This window comes from Theropithecus gelada, chromosome 2, assembly GCF_003255815.1.
Source record: "Theropithecus gelada isolate Dixy chromosome 2, Tgel_1.0, whole genome shotgun sequence".
In the NCBI taxonomy this organism is placed as follows: domain Eukaryota; kingdom Metazoa; phylum Chordata; class Mammalia; order Primates; family Cercopithecidae; genus Theropithecus; species Theropithecus gelada.
Window position 1 is genome coordinate 120,117,603 of NC_037669.1, and position 23,631 is coordinate 120,141,233.

A 23,631-nucleotide genomic window follows, 5' to 3' on the forward strand; every position below is an offset into this window, starting at 1 on the left:
TGGAAGGGGAGACACCTCAATATAAGCAGCACCCTTTAGATGCCACCTGGTGGCAGCAGTAGAGATGGAGCAGTATGGTCCTACAGTGCTTGTTAGAAATGCATATGCATAGGCTTTCCACCCTGCCCTAGACCTGCCTCCTTCTGGGAATGAGGCCTAAATCTCTGCATTTTGAAGACATGCTCGCTACAGTTTAAAAAGCACTGCCTGGCCCGGCGCAGTGGCTCACGCCTGTGATCCTAACACTTTGGGAGGCCAAGGCGGGAGGATCACTTGAGGTCAGGAGTTCGAGACAAGCCTGGCCAACATGACAAAACCCCGTCTCTACTAAAAATACAAAAATTAGCAGGGCATAGTGGCAAATACCTGTAAACCAGCTACTCGGGAGGCTGAGGCAGGAGAATCGCTTGAACCTGGGAGGCGGAGGTTGCAGTGAGCCATGATTGTGCCCCTGCACTCCAGCCTGGGCAACAGAGCAACAGAGCAAGACTCTGTCGTAGAAAATAAATAAATAAACAAATAGCACTGCCTAAGGAGAAGAGTAAGGGGAGGTGAATTTTTCCCTTCTTCGTGTCTACCTTGTAACCTTGAGGTTTCATTTTGTCCAGGGAGATGGCAGGTATTTTTTCTGGAGCAGAGGTAATGTTTATTTCCTGAATGTGTCACGTGGCATGATCTAATAAAGGCACACTTAGCTAAATGGTCCTAATGATTTGGACCTTTGCCCAAGGCCTCCATTTCAGCTCTGTCGCTCCCTTATGCTCTCACCTGAGACGTTGGTGGGCTTATTTTGTCAATAAAGATGCGGACCAAGACTCTGCATGTGGAGCATTTCACAGTCATCCTCGTGCCTGTCTTCCTAGTAGTCAACCGCAGGAACAGACTGTTCAAGTGCATAAAAAGAGACATGTAGTGACACTCAGCAGGGAAGCAGGTCTTTTCTAAATAAGCAGCTTCATTGTTTTCCTGCTCTGTGTGGTGTTTACAGCGTGGGAGGCTGACCAGCTCAGTTGACTCAGAAACAGAAAGAAAAACCAGGGAGCTGGGAGCTGGGGAGTTGGCTCAGTCCCTGACTCACTGCGTGGTCTGTGGTGAAGTCCTTCGCCACCCCCACTCCACCCTGACACCCTGTAACGAGAAGGAAACCACACTACCGTGTTCTGTAAGCTGAGGATGATAGGATCACACATGCTAGTTATTCAAAAGCAGTTTGCAAATTCCAACATGAGATGAGTCTGCTATCTGGGTGTAGAGGTAAGGAAGGGGACTCTGGACTGTTGCTGAGCCATATGTGCCTTTGTTGGAAAAATGTTATTCCAGAGTCAGACCAGGTTTTAAGTCTTGGCTTTGACGTTAGCCTAACTGTATTATCACGAGCAAGTCACCTGACCTTACCAACCGTAAGTAAGGAAACTTAATGCGAAATGTGAGATGGGTTAGGTGACGTCTAAGGTCCTCTTGATGACCCTAGCCCTGTCTAGTTCCCTCTGAGTTCATTCAGAAGAAAATCACCTTTGCTCAGGATCACCATTTGTTGCTCTGAATTCCTTCAAGTCCTAGGTAGTTTGGTCTTGGAATAGGTACCATAGAGCAGAATAGGCTCTGTAATACCTCTTGTGTCCTTTCATATGTAATTTAAAATTAAAGCAGTATGAAGCTATAAGGCAAGTGTTAGGAAGTATAGTACAATTCTCATTTTTTCCCTCAATGACTGGTTTGAAATCTTTTCTTGGAAATAGCAACCAAATTCTTTAAAAACAATTGTTTTGGTGCCTCTGATTTGCAGGAGACAAGGATGTGTGTTTATTCAGCCTCCTGGTTAACTCAACACTGGAAAGACCATTTTCTGTCTCTGCAGGGATTCTGCTGGTAATTGAGCCTCCACTACAAAGAGGAGATAACTGCTCAGAGAAGAGGAATTGGGGCATGAGGTGTGAGGGAGAAAGGAATCCAGGAAAGTAAACACGCAATGATAAACTGATTCCCATGGTCCCAGCTCAGATTCCGATCTCAAGTCCTTGTTTTGATTCAGATAGCTAGGAAGGGAGTGGTGTTTGTCTCATGGACTCTGTGATCCCTACCCTAAACCCAAGCTGGCTCATTAAAAAGGTTCTGTGCATTATTATGAGAAAATATCAGATCAGTAGTATTCTTGTCCTCATCAGGAGCCCTTTGGTCAGGTCCTTCAGGTTATGGGGCTGTCAGGTGGTACAAAGAAGAGAGTGAGGAAGGCCCTGTTGATTCACTTCAGGCCTACACCTCCAGCATGGGGCCCTGAGTTCCCTTTCTCTTCCCATTGTCTTGCCTTTTTCTTCCCTTGAAAGTTCTGTCACCACCTGAACACAGCTCCTCTGCCTTCTGGGCTGAGACTTATCCTTTCCTCGGAAGCAGAAAGCAAACAGGAGGTCAGCCATCTGCCGAGATCTAGCCTGTGGGACATGGTCAGGAACCTCCCTCTTCATCATATTCCTAGTTTCTGCTGTTTAGGACCCAGTGGACAGAGGGTCGGGCGATCTCACCCAAGTGACTGACTCACAAAGATATTGATTTTCTGCAAAGTTTGAGGTGGTGGGCTGGGGCCAGGGAATGTGATAGGAGCCCACGTATGGAGGGCCTTTCTTGCTGAGGAGCTTGGGGGAGGACACGCTAAATAATTTTAAATAGGAACTGAAAGATCAGATGTGTGCCTTAGCAAATCACTCAGTGTTGAAAGCAGATTATGGCAAAGTAGTCAATGGGAGATATAATGGTGGCTAGAATGGGGGTAGAGTGAGTGGAAATGGGGAGAAGTATACCAATTCCTGAGATTTTGGAGGAAGCATTGACTAGGTGATTTACTGACTATGGAGGATTGGGAGTAAGGGAAAGAGAGAAATCTAGGTTTTTAGTTTGGACAAATGAGATGATACTGAGATCATTCACTAAACTTGGAAACACAGGTGGAGGAACTGTAATTTTGTCTGGGTGGCAGATACTGAAATGATGAGTTCGATTTGACTATATGATTCTGAGGTATCTTTGACATGTTCAAATACAGATTCTATTAGATAGCAGTATACACTTGCCTGGAATTCAGGAAAGACATCGGAGCTGGAGAAAACCACAAGGATAGTTGAGGTTGTCCAAGGAAGGGCTGCAGAGTGACCGCAGCAGAAGTCCTAGGACTACCCTCCAGGGAGCACTCATGATAAAGGAAAGGAGCCCTGCAAGGGGGGCTGAGAAAGAGACGCCAGGGAGGGAGGAAGAGAGTCAGGAGACTTAAAGGAGGAGTGCTCAGTGGTGACAAGCGCGGCCAAAGGGGTAAGAAAAGGAGAAGGTGGAGTGCCCATTGAATACAGCAAGAAGGGAGTTGTTTGTGATCTTGTTAAGGGTAGTTTTAGAGGCATGGCGGGAACTGGAACCAAAATGCAGTGGGTTGAAGAAAGAGCGGAGAAGAGAGTGAAGGGATGACTATTTCAAAAAGTTTGCCTATGAAGGGGAGATAGGAGTGGCCAGGCTGGAGGGAGGCTGTGTAGAATCAAAGGATGTTTGTTTGTTGTTTTATTGTATTTTGTACTTAAGATGAGAGATTAGTATAGTGATGTAAAAGAAAAGAAAGAAAAATAGCCATTAAATATGTCCAAAATGAATGAATCTGAAGAGTGTCATGCTAAATGAAAGAAGCCAGACTCAAAAAACATCATACTGTTGGATTCTATGTGTAAGGGATTCTAGAAAAGGCAAAACTATAGTAACGGAATGCAGATCAGTGTTTGCCAGGGCCTGGGGGTGAGGGAAGGGATTAACTGCAAATGGGCAGCAAGGAGCTATTTGGGGCACTGGAAATGTTCAGTACAGGCAGTTTTTGCTTTGCATGTTTTCCATATGCCCAAATTTCAGTTTATCATAGTTTAGTTGAAAAACACCAGTTCCTCAACAATATAGTTCCAAATTTCAGTTGCCACAGTTCTCTTAACTGTGAGTAATTACATAAAGTACAAATTCTGCTGCTAGCTCTTCAGTCTGCAAATTGTTGTGTAAATAACAGACGTGCACATGATCAGTGACTGGCCACATCCCATCTGTGACCGACGAACGTCTATTGGTCACTGCACACCTGTTATCCATGTCACTTGCAGACAACAACGCATATCTCTCTGTTGTCTGCTTGTGTGCCAGTGATAAAATCCATATGACATTTTACAAAAGTGAGCTAATGGAAACAGGGATTTGGCCAACAGAGATGAAATTACAGCAAAGAAATGAAAAGTGATAATGCTGGACATGAAATTAGAATTGAATGTAAATGTTGTTCTAAAAGAAACAGCTGGGTGTTTGAGAGACTCTAGATCTGCAGCCAGAGGAATTTAGAAAAGGTGAGCTTATTGACATCAATGAGAAACGTAGTTGTGATTAAAAAGATAATGATGTCCCAGAAGAAGTGAAGTTGATATTTGTAAAAAAACAGACTTCACATAAAGGACATTCTCAGAGAGCTATTTCATGACCTTGAAAATACAAAAGATACAATGTTTGGAAGCAGATCCAGACCTAGAAAGGAGTCTGGCAATTCACCAAGGCGTGGGAAAGATGCTCACTTTGTATAATAGGTTACGGGACAGTCCGGGGCAGTGGCTCATGCCTGTAATCCCAGCATTTTGGGATGCCGAAGCTGATGGATCACCTGAGGTCAGGAGTTCAAGACCAGCCTGACCAACATGGTGAAACCCGTCTCTATTAAAAAATACAAAAATTAGCTGGGCGTGGTGGCAGGCGCCTGTAATGCCAGCTACTCGGGATTGGGAGGCTGAGGCAGGAGAACTGCTTGAACCCAGGAGGCAGAGGTTGTAGTGAGCTGAGATCGTGCCATTGCATGCCAGCCTGGGTGACAGAGTAAGACTCTGTCTTAAAAAAAAAAAAAAAAAGGTTACAGGACAAGAAGGAGGCAAGCACCGCTCCTGCTGCTCTTGAAAAGCTTTTCACAAGTAAACAAAATTCTTTATTTCTCAGTGTTTCTAATGTTTAAAATTACAGTGTACTAAATAAATATTTGCTTTACTATTTTATTTCTCAATTCACTGATATAAGAGTGTTTTGAATGTTTTGACAAAAATGTTTGTAAGTCACAGACCAGTTGAAATTTTCCTCATTATGTATTAACTTGGCTTTTCATGGTCTCAGATTGCATGGCCACTTCTCCTATCCTGTGCTACTGTGCCAAGCAAGGACTGCCTATACCTCAATCGAGGGGTAATTATAAGACTCTCTTTGTCAAAACTCAACAAATTGTATATTTAAAACAGGTGACTTGGGCCGGGCGCGGTGGCTCAAGCCTGTAATCCCAGCACTTTGGGAGGCCGAGACGGGCGGATCACGAGGTCAGGAGATCGAGACCATCCTGGTTAATATGGTGAAACCCCGTCTCTACTAAAAAGTACAAAAAAACTAGCCGGGCAAGGTGGCGGGCGCCTGTAGTCCCAGCTACTCGGGAGGCTGAGGCAGGAGAATGGCGTGAACCCGGGAGGCGGAGCTTGTAGTGAGCTGAGATCCGGCCACTGCACTCCAGCCTGGGCGACAGAGCGAGACTCCGTCTCAAAAAACAAACAACAACAAAAAAAAAACAGGTGACTTTTTGTACAAAAACTGCATCTCAATAAAACCTTTAAAGTAGCAATTATATATTGAAACTACTATTTGACTGACATTTTACACGTATTATCTCTAATCTTGCAGCAGTGCTGCAGGATAGTTATGATATCAATTTTTTTGTAATGTATTTAATAGGTACAGTTCATCTTTTTTTCATTATACTTTAAGTTTAGGGTACATGTGCACAATGTGCAGGTTTGTTACATATGTATACATGTGCCATGTTGGTGTGCTGCACCCATCAACTCATCATTTACATTAGGTATATCTCCTAATGCTGTCCCTGTCCCCTACCCCCTCCCCACAATAGGACCCAGTGTGTGATGTTCCCCTTCCTGTGTCCAAGTGATCTCATTGTTCAATTCCCACCTATGAGTGAGAACATGCAGTGTTTGGTTTTCTGTTCTTGGGATAGTTTGCTGAGAATGATGGTTTCCAGCTGTATCCACGTCCCTACAAAGGACATGAACTCATCCTTTTTTATGGCTGCATAGTATTCCATGGTGTATAGGTCCCACATTTTCTTAATCCAATCTGTCACTGATGGACATTTGGGTTGATTCCCAAGTCTTTGCTATTGTGAATAGTGCTGCAATAAACATACATGTGCATGTGTCTTTATAGCAGCATGACTTATAATCCTTTGGGTATATCTCCAGTAATGGGATGGCTGGGTCAAATGGTATTTCTAGTTCTAGACCTTGAGGAACCGCCACACTGTTTTCCACAATGGTTGAACTAGTTTACAGTGCCATCAACAGTGTAAAAGTGTTCCTATTTCTCCACATCCTCTCCAGCACCTGTTGTTTCCTGACTTTTTAATGATTGCCATTCTAACTGGTGTGAGATGGTATCTCATTGTGGTTTTGATTTGCATTTCTCTGATGGCCAGTGATGATGAGCATTTTTCCATGTGTCTGTTGGCTGTATGAATGTCTTCTTTTGAGAAATGTCTGTTCATATCCTTTGCCCACTTTTTGATGGGGTTGTTTGTTTTTTTCTTGTAAATTTGTTTGAGTTCTTTGTAGGTTCTGGATATTAGCCCTTTGTCAGATGAGTAGATTGCAAAAATTTTCTCCCATTCTGTAGGTTGCCTGTTCACTCTGATGGTAGTTTCTTTTGCTGTGCAGAAGCTCTTTAGTTTAATTAGATCCCATTTGTCAATTTTGGCTTCTGTTGCCGTTGCTTTTGGTGTTTTAGACATGAAGCCCTTGCCAATGCCTATGTCCTGAATGGTATTACCTAGGTTTTCTTCTAGGGTTTTTATGGTTTTAGGTCTAACATTTAAGTCTCTAATCCATCTTGAATTAATTTTCCTATAAGGAGTAAGGAAAGGATCCAGTTTCAGCTTTCTACTTATGGCTAGCTAATTTTCCCAGCACCATTTATTAAATAGGGAATCCTTTCCTCGTTTTTTGTTTTTGTCAGGTTTGCCAAAGATCAGATGGCTGTAGATGTGTAGTATTATTTCTGAGGACTCTGTTCTGTTCCATTGGTCTATATCTCTGTTTTGGTACCAGTACCATGCTGTTTTGGTTACTGTAGCCTTGTAGTATAGTTTGAAGTCAGGTAGCGTGATGCCTCCAGGTTTGATCTTTTGGCTTAGGATTGTCTTGGCAATGTGGGGGTCTTTTTTAGTTCCATATGAACTTTAAATTAGTTTTTATCCAATTCTGTGAAGAAAGTCATTGGTAGCTTAATGAGGATGGCATTGAATCTATAAATTACCTTGGGCAGGATGGCCATTTTCACAGTATTAATTCTTCCTATCCATGAGCATGGTATGTTCTTCCATTTGTGTCCTCTTTTATTTCACTGAGCAGTGGTTTGTAGTTCTCCTTGAAGAGGTCCTTTACATCCCTTGTAAGTTGGATTCCTAGATATTTTATTCTCTTCGAAGCTATTGTGAATGGGAGTTCATTCATGATTTGGCTCTCTGTTTGTCTGTTACTGGTGTATAAGAATGCTTGTGGTTTTTGCACATTGATTTTGTATACTGAGACTTTGCTGAAGTTGCTTATCAGCTTAAGGAGATTTTGGGTTGAGACGATAGGGTTTTCTAAATATACAATCATGTCATCTGCAAACAGGGACAATTTGACTTCTTCTTTTCCTAACTGAATATGCTTTATTTCTTTCTCTTGCCTGATTGCCCTAGCCAGAACTTCCAACACTATGTTGAATAGGAGTGGTGAGAGAGGGCATCCCTGTCTTGTGCCAGTTTTCAAAGGGAATGCTTCTAGTTTTTGCCCATTCAGTATGATATTGGCTGTGGGTCTGTCATAAATAGCTCTTATTATTTTGAGATACGGTCCATCAATACCGAATTTATTGAGAGTTTTTAGCATGAAGGGCTGTTGAATTTTGTCAAAGGCCTTTTCTGCATCTATTGAGATAATCATATGGTTTTTGTCTTTGGTTCTGTTTATATGCTGGATTACGTTTATTGACTTGCATATGTTGAACAAGCCTTGCATCCCAGGGATGAAGCCCACTGATCATGGTGGATAAGCTTTTTGATGTGCTGCTGGATTCGGTTTGCCAGTACTTTATTGAGGATTTTTGCATTGATGTTCATCAGGGATATTGGTCTAAAATTCTCTTTTTTTGTTGTATCTCTGTCAGGCTTTGGTATCAGGATGATGTTGGCCTCATAAAATGAGTTAGAGAGGATTCCCTCTTTTTCTATTGATTGGAATAGTTTCAGAAGGAATGGTACGAGCTCCTCCTTGTACCTCTGGTAGAATTCGGCTGTGAATCTATGTGGTCCTGGACTTTTTTTGGTTGGTAGGCTATTAATTATTGCCTCAATTTCAGAGCCTGCTATTGGTCTATTCAGGGATTCAACTTCTTCCTGGTTTAGTCTTGGGAGAGTGTAAGTGTCCAGGAAATTATCCATTTCTTCTAGGTTTTCTAGTTTATTTGCGTAGAGGTGTTTATAGTATTCTCTGATGGTAGTTTGTATTTCTGTGGGATAGGTGGTGATATCCCCTTTATCATTTTTTATTGCATCTATTTGATTCTTCTCTCTTTTCTTCTTTATTAGTCTTGCTGGTGGTCTATCAATTTTGTTGATCTTTTCAAAAAACCAACTCCTGGATTCATTGATTTTTTGGAGGGTTTTTTTTGTGTCTCTATCTCCTTCAGTTCTGCTCTGATCTTAGTTATTTCTTGCCTTCTGCTAGCTTTTGAATGTGCTTGCTCTTGCTTCTCTAGTTCTTTTAATTGTGATGTTAGAGTATCAATTTCAGATCTTTTCTGCTTTCTCTTGTGGGCATTTAGTGCTATAAATTTCCCTCTACACTCTGCTTTAAATGTGTCCCAGAGATTCTGGTATGTTGTATCTTTGTTCTCATTGGTTTCAAAGAACATCTTTATTTCTGCCTTCATTTCATTATGTACCCAGTAGTCATTTAGGAGCAGGTTGTTCAGTTTCCATGTAGTTGAGTGGTTTTGATTGAGTTTCTTAGTCCTGAGTTCTAGTTTGATTGCACTGTGGTCTGAGACACAGTTTGTTATAATTTCTGTTCTTGTACATTTGCTGAGGAGTGCTTTACTTCCAAGTATGTGGCCAATTTTGGAATAAGTGTGATGTGGTGCTGAGAAGAATGTATATTCTGTTGATTTGGGGTGGAAAGTTCTATAGATGTCTATTAGGTCCGCTTGGTGCAGAGTTGAGTTCAATTCCTGGATATCCTTGTTAACTTTCTGTCTCGTTGATCTGTCTAATGTTGACAGTGGGGTGTTAAAGTCTCCAATTATTATTGTATGGGAGTCTAAGTCTCTCCGTAAGCCTCTATGGACATGCTTTATGAATCTGGGTGCTCCTGTATTGGGTGCATATATATTTAGGATAGTTAACTCTTCCTGATGAATTGATCCCTTTACCATTATGTAATGGCCTTCTTTGTGTCTTCTGATCTTTGCTGGTTTAAAGTTTGTTTTATCGGAGACTAGAATTGCAACCCCTGCTTTTATTTATTTTGGTTTTTTTCCATTTTCTTGGTAGATCTTCTTCCACTGCTTTATTTTGAGCCTATGTGTGTCTCTGCACGTGAGATGGGTCTCCTGAATACAGCACACTGATGGGTCTTGACTCTTTATCCAATTTGCCAGTCTGTGTCTTTTTAATTGGGGCATTTAGTCCATTTACATTTAAGGTTAATATTGTTATGTGTGAACCTGATCTTGTCATTATGATATTAGCTGGTTATTTTGCTCGTTAGTTGATGCAGTTTCTTCCTAGCCTTGATGGTCTTTACATTTTGGCATTTTTTGCAATGGCTGGTACTGGTTGTTCCTTTCCATGTTTAGTGCTTCCTTCAGGATCTCTTGTAGGGCAGGCCTGGTGGTGACAAAATCTCTAAGCATTTGCTTGTCTGTAAAGGATTTTATTTCTCCTTCAGTTATGAAACTTAGTTTGGCTGGATATGAAATTCTGGGTTGAAAATTCTTTTCTTTAAGAATGTTGAATATTGGCCCCCACTCTCTTCTGGCTTGTAGTGTTTCTGCTGAGAGATCTGCTGTTAGTCTGATGGGCTCCCCTTTGTGGGTAACCCAAATTTTCTCTCTGGCTGCCCTTAACATTTTTTTCTTCATTTCAACTTTGGTGAATCTTACAATTATGTGTCTTGGAGTTGCTCTTCTTGAGGAGTATCTTTGTGGCGTTCTCTGTATTTCCTGAATTTGAATGTTGGCCTGCCTTACTAGGTTGGGGAAGTTCTCCTGGATGATATCCTGCAGAGTGTTTTCCAACTTGGTTCCATTTTCCCCGTCACTTTCAGGTACACCAATCAGATGTAGATTTGGTCTTTTCACATAATTCCATATTTCTTGGAGGCTTTGTTCATTTCTTTTTACTCTTTTTTCTCTACAGTTCTCTTCTCACTTCATTTCATTCATTTGATCTTCAATCGCTGATACTCTTTCTTCCAGTTGATCAAGTCGGTGACTGAAGCTTGTGCATTTGTCACGTAGTTCTCGTGTTATGGTTTTCATCTCCATCAGTTATTTTAAGGACTTCTCTACATTGGTTATTCTGGTTAGCCATTCACCAAATCTTTTTTCAAGGTTTTTAGTTTCTTTGTGCTGGTTATGTAGTTCCTCCTGTAGCTCTGAGAAGTTTGATCAACTGAAGCCTTCTTTTCTCAACTTGTCAAAGTCATTCCCTGTCCAGCTTTGTTCCGTTGCTGGCGATGAGCTGCATTCCTTTGGAGGGGTAGATGAGCTCTGATTTTTTGAATTTCCAGCTTTTCTGCACTGCTTTTTCCCTATCTTTGTGGTTTTATCTGCCTTTGGTCTTTGATGATGGTGACATACTGATGGGGTTTTGGTGTGGGTGTCCTTTCTGTTTGTTAGTTTTCCTTCTAACAGTCAGGACCCTCAGCTTTAGGTCTGTTGGAGTTTGCTTGAGGTCCACTCCAGACCCTGTTTGCCTGGTTATCAGCAGCGGAGGCTGCAGAAGATAGAATATTGCTGAACAGCGAGTGTTGCTATCTGATTCTTGCTCTGGAAGCTTCGTCTCAGTAGCCCAGCCATGTGAGGTGTGAGGTGTCAGTCTGCACCTAGTGGGGGATGTCTCCCAGTTAGGCTACTCAGGGGTCAGGGACCCACTTGAGCAGGCGGTCTGTCCGTTCTCAGATCTTAACCTCCGTGCTGGGAGATCCAGTGCTCTCTTCAAAGCTGTCAGACAGGGACATTTACCTTTGCCGAGGTTTCTGCTGCTTTTTGTTTAGCTATGCCCTGTCCCCAGAGGTGGAGTCTACAGAGGCAGGCAGGCCTCCTTGAACTGTGGCGGGCTCCACCCTATTCGAGCTTCCTGGTGGCTTTGTTTAGCTACTTAAGCCTCAGCAATGGTGGACACCCCTCCCGCAGCCTCGCTGCCGCCTTGCAGTTAGATCTCAGACTGCTGTGCTAGCAATGAGGGAGGCTCCGTGGGCGTGGGACCCTCTGGGCCAGGTGTGGGATATAATCTCCTAGTGTGCCGTTTGCTAAGACCCTTGGTAAAGCTCAGTATTCGAGTGGGAGTTACCTGATTTTCCAGGTGTTGTGTGTCTCAATTTCCTTTGGTTAGAAAAAGGAATTCCCTTCCCCCTTGTACTTCCCAGGTGAGGTGATGCCTCACCCTGCTTCAGCTCTTGCTGGTCGGGCTGCATCTGCGGACCAGCACCAACTGTCCGACATGACCCAATGAGATGAACCCAGTACCTCAGTTGAAAATGCAGAAATTACCCATCTTCTGTGTCGCTGGGAGGTGGAGGCTGGAGCTGTTCCTATTCGGCCATCTTCTATGATATCAGTTTATAGATAAAAGAACAAAGGCTCAGAGAAGTGCTATGACTTCCCATAGCCACACAGCTAACAAACACCAGAGTTATGCTCTGTGCCCTCCCTACATCAGTGGTTCTCAAACTGGGCTGCTTATTATTAGAATCATTAGAGGAGAGAGAGTTTTAAGTCCCAATGTCTAGGCTGCATCCCTAACAAGGTTGGATCACCAGGGCCTACACCTGTTGTCTTTCATCTGGCCAGCATGAGATCACATGGGGCAACATCCCACATGAAAATATATTTTAAAATCTGGGTGGAAGAATGGAGTATCTAATTTCTTTAAATAAGAACCAGTGAAGGTGCATCACAATTGTTTTCTATATAGAAGCCCAAACTGCAAAAGCAAACTTTACTTATACAATTTATAGTCTTGTCTAGATGACAAAAAAAAAAAAAAATGCAGGTAGAGTTGAGATTTCCTTTACAATCCTTTACAATGTATGAGATTTGGGTTCTGAAAGACTTTTTAATCTCAGTTTTAACTCTGACTCTTCAATCCTCAATTTTCAAGAGTTATTGATTATCCACTATGGCATAGGCACTTGCTGAGTTTCATACACAATCTCATTAAGTTCTCACACAGGACAACCCCATTATCCTCATTTTTCAGATGAAATTCAGATTATTTAAAGTCTAGATTTAAACACACATCTGACTCTGAAGCCTGTACTTCTGCCTGCATTATCTTATTATAATTACCAATAAATTGTTATTAAGTAATATTGCCTAAACAAAATGTTTAGTAAGGTTCCTGGTGTATGGACATCACTTAGCAACTGTGTGTTCCCTTTTCTAGGGATCTTGTCATCAGGGTTGGAAGGGACTTCCCAAGGCCCATCAGTGGCAAGGAAAAGGCAGAGGAAATCTCTGAGGAGCTTTGCAGCTCCAAGTGGGACTCTGGGCAGGAGGGGAATAAAGCAGGTGGAGTCTGTGCCTTTGATGACTAAGGGGCAAGGGCTGTGCTGGTAGGAAATGATCAAATGATGTGACTCTACATGGCGGGCTTGTACTGGGCTTCAGGAGGCTGACACCTTGGGAAGGCTATAGCAGGATGCCTGCTGAACTGTTGGAATACAAAGGACATCTGCTTGAGTCAGGTTCATTTTCCTTTGGGAAGACCTATGTGAAGCAAGTTAATGTTATGTTTGCTAATCATGAGCCAAGATATTACCAGCCATGAAACAGAGGTGTTAAAAGCCTGGTGGTTAAGGGCATGGGCTTTGGAGTCAGGCATACCTGAGGTTAGGTCCTGGCCCGACCACTTATTAACCATGTAACTTTGAACAAGTGGTCTAGCCTGATTATCTTATTCATAAAAAGGAAATAAAACTGCTTACCACCTAAGTCTATTGTAATTCATAAGTAAATTAATATATGTAAGGCAGCTGGCACAATGCATAGCATATAGTAAGTTCTTAATAAATAGTAGCTATTGTTATTAATGCTGAAACACAAAAGCAGTTGAGAGGAGAATACTATTTTATTTCCTGTTTCATTAGAGTACAATGACATGAGAGCTAAATTTCACAATAAATCCAAAGATATAGGATTGCCTTTTTCCACATCTTTCCTTAAAGCACAACTCATGTGTGAACCTGTCTCTGATGCAATTCTTTCTTCCTTTATGTTCCCTTAGCCTGCTTTTTAATTTTTATTTTACTTGTATTATGATACTTCACAGGCTGACTGTGTTGTATAAATATAATAATCTTGAGATCTGTTTACGCATCAAGGGGCATGTTGAGTGTCCTTTGGAGAAAGTACTGAGTTCTAGTATCTTTTTTAAAAAAGCAATAATTTAAATAACTGAACAGAAAGTTTATGTCCTGAGTGTGTGAATGCCAGTATGAATCAATCAGGTACCTCACAATTTGGAAGGGGTGACCATAAAACAATTAGAAAAAAAGGTTGATTGAAACTGGAGTAAATGCCTGGTATTAAACCTAATTCAGCCCTCCAATACACAATCTATGAAGTGAAAGGATAATAGAAAACAGTTGTGATTTGAACAGGGGTCAACAGTGTAAAGCTGTTTTTGAAACTTGTAGGTTACAGGGTCAGGCCAAAAATGAATAAAGTCATAAATATTCTGATCCTTTGGGATATGTGTACATGGGGAAATACCAAAATAGTAAGGGCAATTATTCTAAACATTGACAAATATAAAGAGGTGAAATGTTGTCAAGAAAAGTAGAAAATATAAAAGAAAACATGAAAAACAGGAGAAAAGAAAAGGAGAATGAAACAAGGTCAGAAAAGAAGAGCAAGTTGGCATCTTAGATGCTATGTAAACAAGAATTTCTTAATTTAAAAGTTATTAAAAGTTTAATAAATGTTATTAAAAGTTTCTCAGTTAAAAGTTTGTGAAATGAATGAAACTATCTCCTGGGTTACCTCGAAAGCGACATTCAAATTTAAGGATGAACACAAAGAACTTCTTTGAGTCCTAGGAGTCCATGATGCTTGGCTTTCTGGCTTATGCCTCTGGGTGCACTATTTGTCTCTAAAAATCAAAATCTTAAACCATGAAGCTTGAGTGGCTAGTGCACTTTTCAGAGGATTCAAATCAGATTTTCAGATTTCTCATTCTGTGGTCATCATTCAATTACTTTTGCCAAACAGCCTATAAGACCCCTTTCAGACTGGAAACAAATGGGCCAGGAGAAATAGCAACAAGGGCCCATCCTACCAACACTACCATATTTTTTCCCCAGTATGGACTTTATATCAGGTTTCAGAGTCCTCAGAGTACAATCTGTATGCCACTGGAAAAACGTTATTCCTGTTATTCTGTTGTTCCTTCATAGAAGTTCAAGGACGTATGTTTACCTGAAAGTTTTGTAATGCGCTGTCTTTCATTCTGTGTCCAATGAGTAGCCTGGCATGGACACTGTGACAGCCTTAGTTCCCTGGGGCAGAGCATGAGAATTGGGCAATTAACCCTGTATAAAGAATGGGACCTGATTCAGTTCTGAAACATTAAAGGGTCAATATTTCTTGCCAGTAATGGTTCCAGCAGGATACCTTAGAAGGAAATCTTATAGAAAGGAAGTTATAGGATTGAATTCCAAACCCACTGCTTGCCAAGTTAGGATGGATAGAACCACAATGCATGCCCAGGTATATGCAGTGCCAATGACCTCATATAGAAATCTAACTTGTTATTTTCAACAACACCTCCTAGAGTGCAATAAAGCCACCAGAGGGTCTGTGCTTCTGAATGTGTTTCCAGCTGTGATTGTTGCCACATGAAACCTTACCTGATACTAACTGAATAATACCCTGCAATCCCATTTCATAAAGCTGTATTTTTAAAAAAATTCCCTCTGTTCTTAAGAGCCTTCTGTTCTCCTGCTACCAGTCTCAGGAGTCATCCCTCCCTCTTTGTTCTCTTCATCCGTGCCTCTTGCTCTCCACCACATAGCTCTACAAATATAATTTTCCTTTACCGACAGCTCCATACTTTCACTGTACCCCAGTTAATGGTTCTAATTTCCTTTGGTGGTCTCATTACCTTCCAAATTAAGCTCCCCATTGCACGAATATTCAAACTTAAAATGATTTGGAAATTAAGCCTGTTTTTCCACAAGGGCAAGATGCCTGTTGAAGTAACAGTGTGAGGTTGAATCTCTTTGATGAATGCCTTTTATTAACTGATTAGACTGGATTTTACTTCCTGCCTAAAGTCAGATTCAAAGAATCTCCTTGAGTGTGTCTAACCATCTCTGCTTTTCTACCTGATCTGAAAATAATGGCCTAACCCTAAAGCGTTTCCCTCTCTCCCTGGTGTCTGTTTTGCTTCCCAGCTCCCTGGTAACTGGTTCAGCTTTGTGTGGTGGTGGTGAAAGTTACATTTCTGTGGAGAAATGCAGCAGCACATAGCAGAGTGGCAGAGAAGCTTTATTTAGACTTTGTTTATTGACCACGTCACTTGATTTTTAGGAAGATCCTATGATTGGTATTCTGAGCATTTTCTGAGTTGCCTCATCACTGGGTCAATGGTTTTATCTACTAAAAGAAATAGAAAGGAAAATTGGTTCTGTCTCACTGAGCTTACCAGAGTGGAATCTGGCCAAACTGCTAACCACTACTGAGCTTCATTCCTCACCTGTAAAATAGAGATAAATAGTAAAACTTACACTGTGTGAAGATTAAATAAGACAATGTATGTAAAGTAAACAGCATGGTGACTGAGAGGTCAGCAGAGTGCCATGAATAAAAGCATGAACTGGAGCAAGACTGTCTTCTCCAGATTCTCTCTCAGTCTTTTGCTGTCTATGTAGTTTAGGGGCAAGCCAAACAACATGTGCCAATCTGTAGAAAGGGCGATAATAAAACTTACCTGATAGGGTTGTTGTGAAGATGAAATGAATTAGTGAAAACTGCTGAGAACCATGCCTGGCGCACAACCACAACAAACACTAAAAGTGCTTGCCAAAAAAAGTGTTTGCCATTATTATCAGAAAATACTGGTATTATTACAGCTATTAAAATAAGCTGTGGCCTTGAAAACGTTGTCCTGAAAAGCTGATACAATCAAAATGAAGCAATAAAAGGTTTAACCTTTGGTCATGCATAGACTAAGATGTTTTACTTACTTTTTCTTTTATTTGCCAAAGGGAAATAGAAAATTCAGAGACGATGTTGACTTGGGGAGACCTTCTGAGGAAGGAAGAAATCCCAGGCGACCTGGTTCTCTTCACGTTTCTCAGGAAGCCCGCTGGTTTCAGGAAGACCTGCACAAAGGGGAAACCTGACCTCATAATTGAACAAAGCTGATTTTTAAACATGGGAAGACAGGGCTAATGGGGTGGTTATGAGGAGTATTAGTCCCCTTCAGGGAGAGAATTTGATATGACTGAGGTCACAGGAGACAATCTTCAATATACTCATTAGCAAATTAGTATTTTGTTTATCTTTTAAAAAGGGTGAGCCGGGCACAGTGGTTCACACCTGTAATCCCAGCACTTTGGGAAGCCGAGGTGGGCGAATCATGAGGTCAAAAAATCGAGACTATTCTGGCCAACATGGTGAAACCCCGTCTTCACTAAAAGTAAAAAAATTAGCCGGGCGTGGTGGTGCACACCTGTAGTCCCAGCTACTCAGGAGGCTGAGGCAGGAGAATCGCTTGAACCCGGGAGGCGGAGCTTGCGGTGAGCCGAGATCGCACCACTGCACTCCAGCCTGGCAACAGAGCGAGACTCCATGTCAAAAAAAAAACAAAAAACGGTGGAGTCAGTTCAAAAGCATGGTGGGGAATTCTGTGTTGAGGCAGTGAAGTATTTGGAGAAATTGCTGAGAAGATGTGAAAGACCACACATTTTATGCCCCTGTAAGATCCTGGCTAGAGCTTGATGGTACCCATTATTTCATTATTCCTTATGTTTTAAACTTTTGGTAGAACCTATAAGTATTATTATATACAAGATGCATCAACTATGTTATAAACATGAACAATGAAAAGCTATTTTCTTAAACCTGCATGAATCTTGTGTAGCTTTTAAGAACATGTGTCCAAAAAATAAAAAATAGAAATAAAAACGTGTCCAAAAGAACCATCATATAGAGTGGTCTGGTATAGACAGTGAATTAAGAGTCATCTGGGTTAAGTGCCTTCTGGGAAAATCACTTCTCTGAATTTTAGTTTCTATTGCCCCTGCTTATTCCAGAGGGTTACTGTGGACACCAAATAAGGTGATGAATGTGAGAAAACACTTTTTAAATGCAAAACTCATGTTAGGAAAACATGTTATAAATGTAAATTTATAAAGATGAGATTGGGAGAAGCAGGATAAAGAGAGGGAGAAAATCAGAAAGACCTCAGTGAGCAAAAAAGGAGGATGAAATGTGGGGAAAAAAATCAATTTTCAAGATATCCAGGCATAAAAGAAGGCATTTTGGAAGTGAAAAGATACATGGTAAGTGAACAAAAATTGACAGAAGCTAAAAATAAGTCACATGTCTGTAATATGGAATATTATGTGGGTATGAAAAGTTATGCTTATGAAGTATTTGAATGGCATTGAAAACACTCATCATGTTGACTAAAAACAGATACAACATTGTATGTGTGAAGAAAATGCAGCCAATTATATAAGAAAAATATTAAAAGAGATCGGGAGGAAATATGGTAAAAGTGGTTGCCTCTGAGTAGTAAGCAATTAAAGGAGGTTGTTTCTATTCTTTCTGAAAAATTACCATTTTCTTTAGTGAACATGAATCACTTTTCTATTTAAAAACTAAGTTAAACTAAATTAACAATAAAAGAGAGGAGAAAATCTAGACCAAGGAGATATACGAACTAGAGTATCAGGAAACATCCTGAAGCTTCTTTAGGCCTGAATGTGGGATTCGTACCTGAAAGGTCAAATATAAGTGCTTTGTTACCCCCACTTACAAGTGGTTCATTGTGTACAAATTGTATACACAGTTCAGTTGTACACTGCTTATGTAGTACAAGGAACTATTTATTTTGTGTTATTATTTTTCACGCATTTTACTTTTTTCTTCATGTATTTTTGTAAAATTTTAATTTATTTCAATCGTTTTTGGGGAACAGGTGGTTTTTGGTTACATGGATAAGTCCTCTAATGGCGATTTCTGTCTGAGATTTTGGTGCACCTGTCCCAGAGCATGTACAGCATACCCAATGTGTAGTCTTTTGTCCCTCACCACCTCCCATCCTTCCCCTTGAGTCCCGGAAGTCCATTCTTAATGCATCATTCTTAGGCCTTTGCATCCTCATAGCTTAGCTTCCACTTATAAGTGAGAACAGATGATATTTGCTTGTCCATTCCTGAGTTGCTACACTTAGAATAATGGACTCCAACTCCATCCAGGTTGCTGCGAATGCCATTGTTTCTCCCAGGAATTTTTTTAAGTGGTTTATATTGTTAGATAAAATGTCTGGGAGGCTACTGTTTTGGACTAAGCTCCTGTACTAAGTGCCACCAGACAAGACCGAAACAGAATGGAGTCACTCCTGCTAGGTAATCAAACTATACTTAGAGATGGGCCAATTTTCAAAAAGACAAAAACAGAAAAACAGGGGATTTGCAGCAATCAATCCAAAGGGCCCCAGTCAACCTGAAGCAACATGAAAGAAGTCCCCTCTACTTTAACTCTATAAGGAAAGTAACCTTTTTTTTTTTTTTAGATGAAGTTTTGCTCTTGCCCAGGCTGGAGTGCAGTGGTGTGACTTCGGCTCACTGCAACCTCCGCCTCCTGGGTTCAAGCGATTCTCCTGCCTCAGCCTCCTGAGTAGCTGGGATTACAGGTGCCTGCCACCACTGCTAATTTTTGTATTTTTAGTAGAGACAAGATTTCACTATGTTGGCCAGGCTGGTCTCGAACTCCTGACCTCAGGTGATCTGCCCACCCCGGCCTCCCAAAGTGCTGGGATTACAAGTGTGAGCCACCACACCCAGGCAGGAAAGTAACTCTGAAATGACCAGTCTACCGTTGATTACTGATTTTTGTTTTCTTCAACCTTTTCCTCCTGGAAAGTCTACCCCTCTGCTCTGATCATCAGAGAGCCTTTCTATTTTGAAGATGGTATACTGCTCGACTCATACAAGTCAATTAGATCTTTAAATTCAATTTGTTGAGGCCAGGTGCAGCGGCTCATGCCTGTAATCCCAGCACTTTGGGAGGCCAAGGCAGGCAGATCACTTGAGGTCAGGAGTTCAAGACCAACCTGGCCAACATGGTGAAACCTCGTCTCTACTAAAAACCCCATCTCTACTAAAAATACAAAAATTAGCCGGGCATGTGCCTGTAATTCCAGCTACTTGGGAGGGTGAGGCACGAAATTGCTTGAACCCAGCAGGTGTGCAATGAGCTGAGATCGTACCACTGCACTCCATCCTGGGCAACACAGTGAGACTCTGTTTCAAAAATAAATAAATAAATAAATAAATAAATAAATAAATAAATTCAGTCTGTTGAAATTTTGTTCTTGACAATATGCAGTAATTCTTTGAATCCTCACCAAGATACCATTGTATTAGTTTGCTAGGGCTGCCATAACAAAGTACCACAAACAGTGGCTAAGACAACAGAAATTCATTATTTCACAGTTTTGGAGGCTGGAAGTCTGAAATGAAGGCGCCAGCAGGGTTGGCTCCTTCTGAGAGCTGCAAGGGAAAGTTCTGTTCCAGGCCTCTCTCCTTGGCTTATAGACAGCCCTCTCCTCCCTGCATCTTTCTGCATAGTCGTCCCTCTGTGCACGTATCATTCTTCTCTTCACGTGCTGTTCTTTTTATAAGGACACCAGTCATATAGCACTAGGTCCCTACCTTACTCCAGTATAACCTCATCTTAACTAATTACATCTGCAACAACCCTATTTCCAAATGTGGTCACATTCCAAGGTACTGAGGGTTGCGGCTCCAGCATGTGAATTTTGGGGGGACGCAATTCACTCGTAACACTCTTAAATAAATTTTATCTCCTCTCCTTATTTTACAGAGGTAGAAAGTAAGGTCCAGATAAGTAACTTTCTAAGATCCGAGGGCCAATAAGTGGCAAAGCTTGGATTCTAACGTAGGCAGTCTGACGCTACAGCCCACATGCCGATATTCTTTTCTTGTCTTTTTTATTTTATTAACAAGCAGAATAATAAAAAACAAAAACACAACAATTTTAAAGCTGAAAAAGCAATAAGTCAAATTGCTGCTGCAGTTCACGGATGTACCTGGGATACATGCTCCCTTGTTGTGAGGCAGAATGTAGGCACAGGACTGTGCATTTTTTTACATATATATATATGATCAAGAAGAATCAGAGAACTGGAAACCACAGGAGACCAGAAAGTATCCATAACTTTTCATCAGGCAATCCCAAAGCGCTCTGCTTCTTTCCTTTTCTTTGCCTCTATATCCTCTGTGGTTCCAGTTCCAGCTGAACTTCTGACAATCCCAAATCACTCCTTCCTCTTTTTCAGTTTCTCATCATTTTCAGACTTTCTGGAGATTGAAGAGACATTCAAACCGAATCTTTGAGCTCTTTCCTTCAGCTTTCCCAGGTTAACTGTAGGTTATCAGATGACAGACAGGACAGACCTTTTGTGGGAACTGAGGAAATCCCACACCAAGCCTGTACGAGCGGCTTTCTTACTCTCCAAGCTCACAAGTACATTGAACCATTTGGCCCTCTTCTGCATTTTCTCAGTCTGTGGTATTTCAGATATAATTTTTACCACTTTTTCTCTGCTGCCACATCCACAGTTTTTTCAAGGGGTTCTTCCTCTTTGACAGAGAGCTCTATGGACTTTGTTTCTTCTTCCTCTGTTTCATCTCCCAGTCCCTCTTTTTCATTTGCCTCCTCTTCAGCATGTTCTTCACAAGATATGCCTGGAGTCTATTGATAAAATCTTGCTTTATTCCCTTGGTCTCCAAACCACGAGCAAGACATTCTTGCTTTAGTCCAACAAGCTTCAGCTTATGGAGCTCCACCATCTGGGTTGCCATCTTGTTACCCCTCTTGCAAGCTTATATTCTATAGCCTCTCTGGAAAGCAAGAGAACTACCACAGAAATAAATTCCACCCCATGGAATTCCAGTTTTCTTTTCTTTTTTACATAGTGAGTCAAGAGATTGATGTGGGCTGGGAGAGCTGTGTCTGAGACTTCACTCTTGTTTGGAGAACCTGAACAATTACCTTCTACCCTCAAAAACCTAAAAATAAAACTACCATACAATCCAGCAGTCCCATTACTGGGTATATATCCAAAAGAAAGGAAATCAGCATCTGGAAGAGATCTCTGCACTCCCCTGTTTATTGCGGCACTATTCACAATAGCCAATATTTGGAAGCAACCTAAGTGTTCATCGACAGGTGACTGGATAAAGAAAAGGTGGTGTATATACACCATAGAGTACTATTCAGTCATAAAAAAGAATAAGATCCTGTCATTTGTAACAACATGCCTGGAACTGGACATCATTATGTTAATTAAGTAAACCAGGTGCAGAAAGACAAACAACATATTTTCACTCATTTGTAGGAGCTAAAAAATGAAAACAATTGAACTCACGGACACAGAGAGTAGAACAATGGTTACCAGAGGCTGGGAAGGGGAGTAGGGGCTGGGGAATGGGGATGGCTAAGGGGTACAAAAATATATTAATAGTTAGAATGAGTAAGAGCTAGTGTTTGATAGCACAACAGTGTGACTACAGTCAAAAATAATTTATTATACATTTTAAAATAACTAAGTATAGAATTGTAATGTTCGTAACACAAATGATAAATGTTTAAGATGATGGATAACCTCATTTGTCCTGATGTGATTATTACACATTAGATGCCTGTATCAAAATACCTCATATACCCTATAAACACATAAACCTACCATGTCACCATAAAAATTTTAATTTTAAAAAATAAAAAATAAAGTACCTTCTCAACTATTAATAGATAAGGCTGGATTCAATAAGCAAGTTTTGCCCCAGAAGTCTACCTATATGTGTTTCATTTATACACCAAGATACTTCTTACTAGACTAGTTCCATGTACCCTGTAAAGGGCCAGGGTACAAAGCATATGGGGTTAGAGCTTCTGAAGCTTCAGAAAGCTGAGCCACTGGTGAATGAATGGAAGGAGGCATTCACAGGTATGCGATCCCACATCAAGGGCCTGGCATTGCAGCACAGCCAGTGGTGGTGATTTTGAGGCTTTCTCACATTTTCTGTGTCTTATAATTATTCACCTGGTACTGCAGTTTGGCCTGGAGATTAAACAGGCCCTACCATTCGGCATCCTGGGCTTGCTGCCTCCCTAGGAAAGATCACTGCCCCTGAGCTCACACAGACCCTCCTCCAGCAAGTTGAGAAGCTGCTTACCGAGGGCTCTGTAAGGTGAAGAAGGGAAAACCATCTACGCTGGACAGGGCAGGGTCCCCAGCACCATGGCATCCTGTTGATCCCTCAGGCCCTGGGGCCACATCTGGGCATGGGCCCATGGGCCCGAAAGGAAGACAAGAGCTCTGTGTCATGGGAATTTGCACAACCAGCCCTGTGGAAGTGTCTCACACTGACTTCAGGGCATCTTTCAGTCCCTAGCAAGTCACCATTCACTATTGATTGCTTGAATTACAAGTTTTTAATGGAATCTTAGAGTTTTAGGGCCAGGAGACACCTCTGAGATAATCCAGTCTCCAAGAAAGAGTACAGGGTAGTGTGTGGCAAGATCAAGGCCAGAGGCCATGTCTTCTGATACCCCATCCAACAGGAGGCCGTTGATGGAAAGATGCCTACTCTTGAAGGCTCCTCAGATGGTTTGTTTCATTTGTATGAAAACAAATTTCCCCACTCACATTTCAATGTCTTTCTTTTGCTTTCTGTACTTGCTTCCTCATCTATAAAATGAGACCCTAAAGCCCGTGAGTTAATGTGTGTGAAGCACTTGGAATTGTTATTAACACATAGAAAACAATACATGAGATGCTGTTGCTATTATTCATACTATTATTATCATCATTGTTAATTTCCAAGGGCTGCCATAACAAAGTAACACAAACTAGGTGGCTTAAAACAACAGAGCTTTATTGTCCCTCAGTTCTGGAGGCGGGAATTCTGAAATCAAGCTGATAGAAGACCTATGTCCCCTTCGAAGCTCTACAAGCAATTCTCCCTTGCCCTCATCCAGCTTCTGGTAGCCCCAAGAGTTCCT

The 23,631-nt window shown here is 41.4% G+C and overlaps 1 pseudogene; it reads right to left on the bottom strand.

Annotated features, from left to right (window-relative positions):
• Positions 1-20,788: 20,788 nt before the first annotated feature.
• LOC112619728 lies at positions 20,789-21,428 on the bottom strand (annotated as a pseudogene).
• Positions 21,429-23,631: the final 2,203 nt, after the last annotated feature.